Below are 10,777 nucleotides of genomic sequence, written 5' to 3' on the forward strand. Positions count from 1 at the left end.
GCATGTTAAGACAGCATTATACAGATTCAGAGACTGCACCTTGCACAGTAAGTAAGATATGAACATATTGATTTATCAAACTTCTGTCAGATTACAAATGAGTCAAGCAAAAACTCATGAATTCAAAATAAGTGTCTTATGAGAATATAAGCTTCATTATCAACTGATTTGATTGATATAAAGCTATCTTCAATCAATATCAATTTTTTCACTGTGATATCTATAACTTTGATGAGATTGAATTTCAAGAAGAAGAAGAATGCAGACAGTAGATTGTAATCATCTTTAAAGACACAAATTTCATTATACAGTCATCATACTCCTGCAGATTAATAACAGTGATGAAGTGTGTTAGTGCAGATAGTACAGTATTGAATTCATTGATTATAATGAAATTAAAGGTCCATCTAGAGAATTGATATACACACTTCAACTTATCTAATAACTACATCATCATTGCATCCGAGTCTGGCTTTACAAATGATGAGATTGAATTTGAATGAATCAAGTGATTCAATAAGATGATAAAAAAGCATCAAATGAGCAGTCATTGACTGCTATTAATAAATAATCATGATTCTCATCTCATAGAAGAATTCATTCAATACTGTGATCTTCATAAGATTATTCTGTTCAGATTCTCATCTCATATAAGTCATATTCTACAATCTCTTGATGATGTATCTTTTCAGCAGTATAAGCATTATCATACAAAGGCAGTTAATGAGGCTGCCTGCTACAGATATGAGCAGTATGATGGCAGATAATTCCTTGCTAATCTGGAGAGTATTTGACTGCAAGCATTCAAATCTAGCACTGTGAGAGCTGGCTTTGCCAATCATAGAATGTATCCAGTTAATCACGATATAATTCTCAATCAATTGAGACCTCTTATCATTGATGATGCCCTGAATCTCAACATATACGATGGTGATGATGATGTATGCAATCACTTTACCCCGCTATCTGCAGATCAACTGTCAACTGTCTCCTTGCAATTAATCTTCTCAGAGACAGTTGTAAAACTACATCATCAAATTAATGCAGCAGTCAAGACCTTAGAAGATATGAAGAATACTCTTACACCTGGTTTGACAAGGCAGTTGAACAAGATCTTCAAGAGTAGCATGATCCAGGCAGAATTGAACGCGCACTGTGAGGATGAACTTGCAGATCATTATTGAGTAAATAGATGTCAGATCATCAAATCCTCCCACAGACAGGTGCAAGTAGGTGAAGTCCTCACTATTAAGGATGCCAATCACAAGATTGCAATCTGTAGAGCAGATGAGATGAAAAAGACATTTAATAAGACTCTTTGATTGATTGAAATCAAATCTATAAAATCTACAGTCACTCAACCACAATAATATAATTCTATAGAATCTCAACTTACAGTGGATTCTACACCTTCTAATGAGTATATAGATAATCTTTATGTTATAGATAGATGTGATGGTGATTATTAATTAATTTTTGAAGATTACTATATTCAAAATATTTTCTTTACAGTGTGGTTTTCTGTACACTGTGGCGCACTCACTACAGAGAGTGAGTAAGCATGGCACGGTTAGAAGAATGTGAACTTCTACTACTGAATAATTCAGTCTTTATCTCTCATAGCAGGGTGGTGCATCAGAAGTTATTGAGAATTTATCATAATAATTCTCATACAGAGCACTTCAGGTTAGAAAAGACTGAGAAGCTTCTAAAATGTAAATATATTTAAGACACGCTTCAGACAGATATCAAAGAGTATGTTAAGACTTATGATATCTGTTAAAGAATAAAGATTCTGCAGTATAAGTAATATAATGAGTTGATATCACTGTCTGTTTTAAAGAGCTTATAGCAGAATCTATTAATGAATTTCATACTTAATCTGACAAAGTTGATAAGAGTCAAAGAATATAACTCAATTTTGATTATTATTGATTACTTTATGAAGATAATTAAATATATCTCTACTTATAAAAAGATTAAAGCCTCTGAATTAACTAATCTGTTTTTAGATATTATTATTCATAATCACAGTGCTCTGAAATTGTTAATAACAGATTGAGAATCTCTCTTCATCAGCAAATACTGATCAGCTTTTTACTATTATCTTATAATAAGATATCTTCTCAGTACTGCATTTCATTCACAGACAGATGATGAGACTGAATACTAGAATCAGACACTAGAACAGTATCTTTGAGTATTCTATTTATATTATCAGAATGATTAACTTAAACATCTTCTGATCACTGAATTTGTATATAATAATGCAAAGAATACAATTTTAAAGATATCTTCTTTCTATACTTGTTATGAATATAATTCTTCATTACTCAGTGACATTGCAGATGACATTTCAAAGAAAAGAATAGACAGTCAGAATATTAAACAGATACAGAAAACAGAGTATCTCTCAGTGTTAGAAGTAAAAGTGAGATTGAAACTTTTGAATAAAATTCATGAGAAGATGATGAAAAGCATTCACTGTGCTCAGAAGTGATAGATGAAATACTATAATTAAAAACATCTCTTAATGAAGTTCTTGATAGAGAATCAAGTACTATTTTCAGCAAAGAATATCAAGATAATAAGACTGTATAAGAAGCTCAGTAAGTGATGACTAGAATTTTTCTCAGTAATAAGAGTGATGAGTAAACAGATATATAAGTTGAAATTACTCTCAGAATTGAAATCAATTCATTCTATTTTTCATATTTTCTATTTAAAGCTCTATAAGTAACATCTCAGAATGAAGCTGTCTCAGCTGAATAATATTGAAATTGAGAATGATACTGAATATCTTATGAAGAAAATATTGAATAAGTGAATACATTACAGTAAGCTTCAATACCTTGTAAAATAAGAAGATTATTCATTATCAGAGAATTCATAGAAATCACTTAAACATTTGAAAAATGCTGAGAAAGAGATTGTAAGCTATGAGATAACTAGTAGAGATCATCTTATTACACATCAGAGATATTGAATAAGAAATACTATTTAAGACTTCTTATTTTTTTCAAAGAATTTTTTAGAGATAATCTTGCAGTGATAAGCTGATGTCTTATAAACTCTGTAGCACTCTTCTTCTATTTTCTCTCAAAGAATTTTTAGAAGTTTAATGAGACTATACAAGTGTAAAATTCCTGAAGCAGTTAATAAGAAAAGAAAGAAATATTTGAAATCAATAAAGATTAATATTATTGACTCATAGACTGCTGCTATTCTAATAGAGTCACAGCTCACTGAAAAAGTAAAAAGAGGAAATCAGAGCCTACTCATCAATAATCACATTCTTATTAAACTCATTCTTCACTGTTAAAATCTTCAGTATTAGTATCTTTGTCTTCTGAGAAGTTAGCACTGCAGTGCTGCAGAGAAGTATACTGTAGAAGAGTATGAGAGATGTTTAAAGTATTAACTTATCAATTTATAAAATATCTCAGTTATCTGCTTCAATTGAAGTGAGATTCTCTTCAATCAGTGATTAATCTCTGTGATACTTTTCATAGCAACACTGACTGATCTCTTCTTAAAGTCAGTCATTCTGACATATTTTTTCATCTCAGAGACTCATGCTTTCATCTTCTTTTACAGACAAGCACGAAGAATCTTCTCAGTCTTGACAGAATCTGTTAATACTTGAAGCTCTAAGATTCTTGCTCTGTACTGCTTAAGCATCTAAGCTTCTTATCAGAGCTGATACAACATCTTTCTGTGAGATAATACTTACAGAGAGACAGGAGTTATTGTTACAGATATAACAGAAATAATAAGAGTGAGAGAAGAGATAGATATATAAAATCTTCTCTTTCTTCAGCTGCTTAACACAGTGCAGATAAGTGATGATACTAATCAGAGACTACACTGAAGCCTTCTTACAGAGAGAAGATAAAGAAACTGCAGAACTCTGTAGATTTAACTCAGTAGCATTCTGAGCAGGGCTTAGATATACTGTGAAAGAGAAACTATGAATTGAGCTTCTCAGAGTCACTGTTCTCAGAATCAAGCTCTCTTTAGATTTCTCTTTAAATGATCACACAGAGTCATACATCACTATGTTGGCTGGAAAAGAGGGCGGTCTTGCAATAGTAGTAAGAGAGACAGAGAAAGAACTGAATATGAACAAACTGATCAGCAGAAGAGATGACACCTTACTACAAGATATGACAACTATCACTGTGACTGTAAGAGAAGCAGAGAGAGAAGAAGAAGAAGATGTGATAATAAGAGTAGTACTCTCACAGTTCATTGATATCACTGTCTCTGTCTTTAACTGAGTGTTCTTAACAGTTATGAAGACTGCAGCTGCATCATGAAGACATTTACTCACTAGAACATGTCAGAATAAGTCTCTTATTATCTCTCAAGAACAATGCTCTCATGCACTCACTATTGTAGATGAAGAAGAAGAGAGAAAAATGTTTCACAGAGAGAAGAGAAGAATCTTTTTGAAAAATTCTGTTACTACTATTAGCTTTGTCTCTAAAAACACATCACTTTTATAGAGAATTTCATATGTAGAATAAAATATAATGAGTGATCTATAAGTCACTTATTAACTATATTTTTCACATTTCAAATCAATATATAAGAAACTCACTTATCACATGTTTAATTTAAATAAAGATGAGAAAAGAAAGATCTACACAGTCAGCTGAAAAACTCATCTATTTCTTTATATCATGCACAGTACATGTACTGTCAATCAGTTAATCACTGTTGCTATATCATAAAGATAACTTCTAATTCAGTAATCTTGAGAGCATCAGAACTATACTCTTAAAGAGAAGAGTATTATCATACTCTCAGTCATGTCAAGACTTTGTTACAGTTTCACACAGCTCATTGCTTTCATATGAATAAATTCATCTCATTCAAACCAGTTTCTAATCACTCTATGACATCATTCAGATATATCATATGAAGATTCAATTGATGAATATGAGAACCTCACTTCTATACAAGATCAGCAGATTACTCTTTCTTAGCAGTGAGACACTGCTGAGGTATTACTTCAGCTATTCTCACTCATGAAATGAGAGAAGAATATTCACTCATTGTCTATATAGAATAGCTAGATGCTGGCTTCTCATCAAAGAAGTCAGTAATTCATTTTTCTGCTACTGAAATATATACAGAAGTTACTGTGTTTCTCATACAATCTTCTTAGTATACTAAGTATCATATCTGTGATATTCTCACAATAACTCTGTAGTCTACAAGCTTGCTATTCAAGTAAGATAGTCAAGCTCACTTATACAGCTTCTCAACAACTATCTCTATGTAACACCGCTGACTAGTCACTGCTTCAGTTCTGTCACATTACAGTAATGAAATTATAAATATGAGTTTTCTTTATTTTTTCTTTATTAACTATTAAATTGTGTTCATAGTCTGATGTTATTTTGTTTATTTTTTAGCTTTTAATAAGAATATGATTTCTTCTTCTCTTTGTATACATCTCAGACTGTTCATCTCAGTAAAAACTTATTATTATAGATTAAAGTTTATAAATAACAGTGTTAATATCTTTATCATAATCAGATTCTTAGTGAAGATTATATTATTCTGACTTATCAGAATTCACAGTATAAAAGTTATATCTCAGCTTTCATAGATATCTTATCTACTCAGATAATTTTCAAGTGAACTTATTTATCTTATTATAATACTTTTATCACTGAATCTTTAATCAGAGCTTATAATCTTACTTCTCTGAGTTAATAATTTCTTTAATCTGATATTCTCTTTCACTCTCTAGTACTTTATAAATAGAGTGATGAGTTATAGAATTCTCTTCTAAGAATTTTCTATATTTACAGAGTAAAGAGATATGAAAAATGTTATATATTTATAACTCAGATAGCAGTTTCTATTTATAGAACTGTAAACTAACTTTCTTTACAATCTTATAAAACTCTGTCTGTAAGAGATTCAGCTTCTTACTAGATCTTTATAAAATAGGATTTTTCAGACTTAGTCAGACTCTATTATCTTTCTTAAAACTTTTTATAATATGCTTAAAGCTATAGTATCTCTTTTAATACTCTTAAGTCTTTCTTAAGAATTCACAGATATTCTCTTAAATATTCTAAGTTCTCTCAGCTTCTTTATAGATGTTATCACACTCTGTAGTATACTCTCATAGATTTATCAAGATTATTCACAAGTGAGTCTCAGTGAGTATCTCAAACAGAGTTTTACTCATACTGATATGTTTTAAGTTATTATATATAAATTTTATAAGTAGTAATCAATGCATTTAGTCATTCTGATTATAATTAACAAAGTATTACAGATACTGTTTTAATATACTTATTAAATATTCTATTCAATTATCTATATATTGATAAAAACTCATGCTTAGATCTTATAAGATCTTCAGTATAGTTATCAGATTAGATCAGAACTTCTTCATGAAAATTAATTTTCTATCTGAGATAATATTCATGAGTAACTTATATAACTGAATTATATTATGAATATGAATATAAGTTAAATTCTTTTACTTTAAGTTCTTATAAGTGTGTATAAAGTGTATTATCTTAATAAAGTAATCTACTATCATCAGCACACTGTCAAAGTAGGTATTATATATATTCTTACTTTCAGAGAGACTTAGCAGAGTATTTATTTCTAGCTGTTCTCAAGATTTCTGCAGAATGTATAGAGAAGTAAGTTCTTTATATAATTTAAATAATACTACTTACAAACTTTGATAAATAGTATAAGAATTTACTATCTTCTTCATAAGCTCTTGTATCTTTAATCAGAAGTATTTTCTTATAAGTGACTTATAAGTTTTAGTATCTATAAAATAACTTACTAGAGAAGAGTTATAATATCTTTTAATAAGTTCTATACATAGAAACTTATTTACAGGTAAATAAATTCAGCTCTCTCTTTATAAGAGATTATTTAAGTCTTTTCAACTCTTGATTTCTGCAGAGTTAATTTCTATTATAAGTAATTTCTAAATATACTGAGTATATTCATTCTTCAGTTACAGTTCTGATAATCAGAATAGAAGATCTTATAAAGACTTATACTTTGTTTTTTCTTATATCAGGTTTTTCACAGTACTTCTCAAAGTCTGCAAACTCTTCAGATTATAGATACTCTCTTCAAGAATTCTCATAGAGATTCTCAGAGTATTAACTCTTAGTATTATAAAGAGTAATTATACAAACTTCTTCTCTCTCTTTTCTCTCTTCTCTTATAGAGAATTGAGAGACTCTTCAGTTAATCTCTTTATAATACTCAGTTTAAGTATTCTATAAAGCTTTTCTATCTTCTCTAGCTTCTCTATATCTATCACTTTAACTTTCTTAATATAGTCAAGTCTGTGAGAGAGTCTGTCTACTGAGTTCTTAGTTCTCTTAATATACTCTATCTTGAATCAGAACTCACTCAGTCTCTGAGCTTAGCAGATCTATCACTGTAAGAGTTTCTTGATTGAAGTAAACTGTTATAAGCTGTTATAATCAGTTCTAACAGTAATTACTATTATAAGACTGTTAAAATAGTGATATTAGTATTAGAAGAATTTCACTATTATAAGAAGCTTCTGATTAGAAATGTTATAGTTAATCTTTACAGATTGCATCTTCTGTAAGAAAAAGATCACTGAAACTCAGTTCTCATTTAACTGTAGTTATAAGACTATTTCTGAAATTATAAAGAAGAGGATATCTGTCTTCAATCTGATTAAGAGTGAGAAATCAAAGTAAAATAATATTATTATATTTATAAATATCTGTTTTAATCTTATAAAGACTCTGTAAGCTTCTGAGATAAGAAAGTTCTCACAGTTCTTTCTTATTAACAATCTTTTCATTCTTTATTTATAGAATAACTTCTTCTTATTTTCACTCTTCAGTATATCTATAAGAGTTAAGAAGATTTTTATGAATATAAAGATAAATTATTTATAGAAATTCACAAAGCTCAGAAAGATCTGAATCTTATAAATACTAGTTAGCTTCAGCTATAATAGAATAGTCTTAATTTATAAAGATTTCATCTGAATATCATCTGCAGTGATTATATATTCTAGAAAAGTAATTCAGCAGACACTGAAGTTATACTTTATAAGCTTAATATATAGTTCTATCTCATTTAAGACCTTTAACACAGTTTATATATACTCAGTATATTCTTTCTTCTTTACAGAGTACATCATCACATTATTTAGATATATTATTATAAAAATATTCAGATATATGTAAAGTATTTTATTAATAAAAGACTGAAATGTCACAGAGATATTAGTTAAATCAAAAGACATCACTAGAGATTCAAATAATTCTGGCACAGTTCTAAAGACAGTTCTTTATTTATCTTTAGACTGTATTTACAGCTATGAATATATATTGATTATATTCAGTTATATAAATATAACAGCTCTCATGAAACAGTCAATCACATTTTTAATTAGAGACAGAGAGTAGTAACTCTTTATAGTCTTGAAGTTCAGATTATAATAGTTTATACACAGTCTGAGATTTTTATTTTTCTTCTTTATAAATATTGCAGAGGCTTTTACAGAGATCTGAAAGAGTCAGATAAAGTTATTCTTTAAATTCTTCTTTATATAAGCTTATAAGACTTCTGTCTTATAATGAGAGAGCTTATAGATTAATCTTCAGAAGAGTTTCTATTCTTCTATTAAATCTATTATTCAGTTCTTCTTACAGTGAGATGAAAGCTCAGCTGTCTTAGCTGAACTGAATATCTTTATAAGATCTCAGTATTTCTCTGATATCTGAAACTCAGTTTTCATAATTATGAAGTTCTCAGACATTTATAAAGTTATTATATAGATGAGCTTATCTTCTCTAATTAACTCTATAGTATTAACTGATTCTATCTCTGTAAGTAAGTATATTAATATTAATTAGAAATGTAAACTCAACTTATAAACAGCTATATACAGATTATATCTGTAAAGTTATATAAGTCTTAAGTATATATTATATATAATGTTTATAATAATCACAATTTTTTAAATCTTCTTTAAGTTTCAGAGAGATCTTATAATTTAAAGATACTCTTATAAGTCTATCAACTCTTAGATCTGACTTCTCACACTCTGCTTATTATAAGAACAGATTCTCAGTTTTCATTATTCAGCTTATTTACTTTGTGAGCTTTAAAGATACTACAGTGATCTAAGATTCTAATTTTATTAATACTTTTCATACTTATAGAGTAATAGTATCACAGTGCAGTCTCTTTTTATAAGTCTATATTTTTATTGAGAGAGTAATAAATTCAGATATCAGCTTTAAGACTCTTAAGAAGATAGTTACTAACTCTGTTCACAGCTCTTCAAATTTCTATTTTGATTTATCAGAATAGTTTGTATGAAGATATTTTAATTTAAAATAACTAAAGCAGAGGTTTTCTTTCTTAATATCTTTATTATATACTCTGTTTATAGAAGCTTTTAAAGCTCTCTCTCTCTGCTCAGTGATCAGATATAAATCTCTTTATACTCTGTTATCTTTTTTCAGTAAATCTATTCTCTGTTATTCTGATTCTTACAGAGTCAGGCAGTGATTTACTCTCTATAGATCTGTAATTCTTACAGTGATTTATAAGCAGTAAATGAGAGTTATCAGTTTCTTCAGAGTTAAGAACTTAGAGTTTTACTTAATAAGCTTATTCTATATATCTTTATTCAGTCTTTTAATGAATATCATTATTCAGATCTTATTTCAAAGCTCTATTTTCACAAATCTTAATTTATATTATAATTATGTAAAGTACTGTAAGTAGTCTTTATCAGATTTCTCATCTGTCTTTCTAATATTAATAATTACAGTTCAGATGTTCTCTATTCAGCTTATACAGTCTCTTCACTTATTCTATAAATAGATCTTAAGAACAGATTAGTAAGATCTCTTATAATTATTTTCTAGATAATTCAGTAAGTTCTTAACTATAATATAATAGAGATCTATTATTATATAGTTAATAGCTTTCTCATCTTTTAATGTCACACAGCTGAGCTTGTAAGTTGATTTCAAAGATAAACTTGTAAAAGCTTTTATAGATTGTAATTCAGTATATAATCTTAAGTAATCACAGCTTAAGAAAGTTGCATTTTAATTTATAGATATCTCTAAAGATTATATCTAAAAACTCAGTTTAAGAGTGTTTATAAGCAGTAAGTATTTCTTATAGAAAAATATCTTAATTTTATAAGAGATGCTCAAGAATGTTCTTTATTAAGATTAATTTATTTATATGTTCAGAGAGTTTCTCTGTTATAGATGTAAATAATAATATTCTATAAATAATTAATAAGTTCTCTGAGACTTCTTCTATAGAAATTATTTATAGTTCAGATAGCTGCTTCTGAGTATCTATAGTAGAGTTCACAGAGATTAAAGTATATAAGTTTCTAGTTCTTTCAGTTATAATGAGTGATTGCTAACTGACAGAGCTTGAAATGTAGGAATAAGTACTTACAGATAATTATTCAGATATTTATAGCTTGATATGATATATACTGATAGCTACTGGAATTATTTACAATAGAAAGATAAAATGTAGAGATTTAATATATAATAGTATTCAAGCTGAGTTATAAATAGTATTCACAAACTTCAGTCCAATTCTCTTCTTTTCTTACAGCTGTTTTTTTTCAAGTATCACATCTGTGATATGAACTCGCTCGATTTTTCGAATAAGAACCCGCCGATAGATCCATCGAAAAGCCCTCGATCATCCCAGCATTTTGACCCCATCGCCGACCGCATACCCCGTG

The sequence above is a fragment of the Blastomyces gilchristii genome (genome assembly GCF_000003855.2).
Source record: "Blastomyces gilchristii SLH14081 genomic scaffold supercont1.12, whole genome shotgun sequence".
Lineage (NCBI taxonomy): Eukaryota > Fungi > Ascomycota > Eurotiomycetes > Onygenales > Ajellomycetaceae > Blastomyces > Blastomyces gilchristii.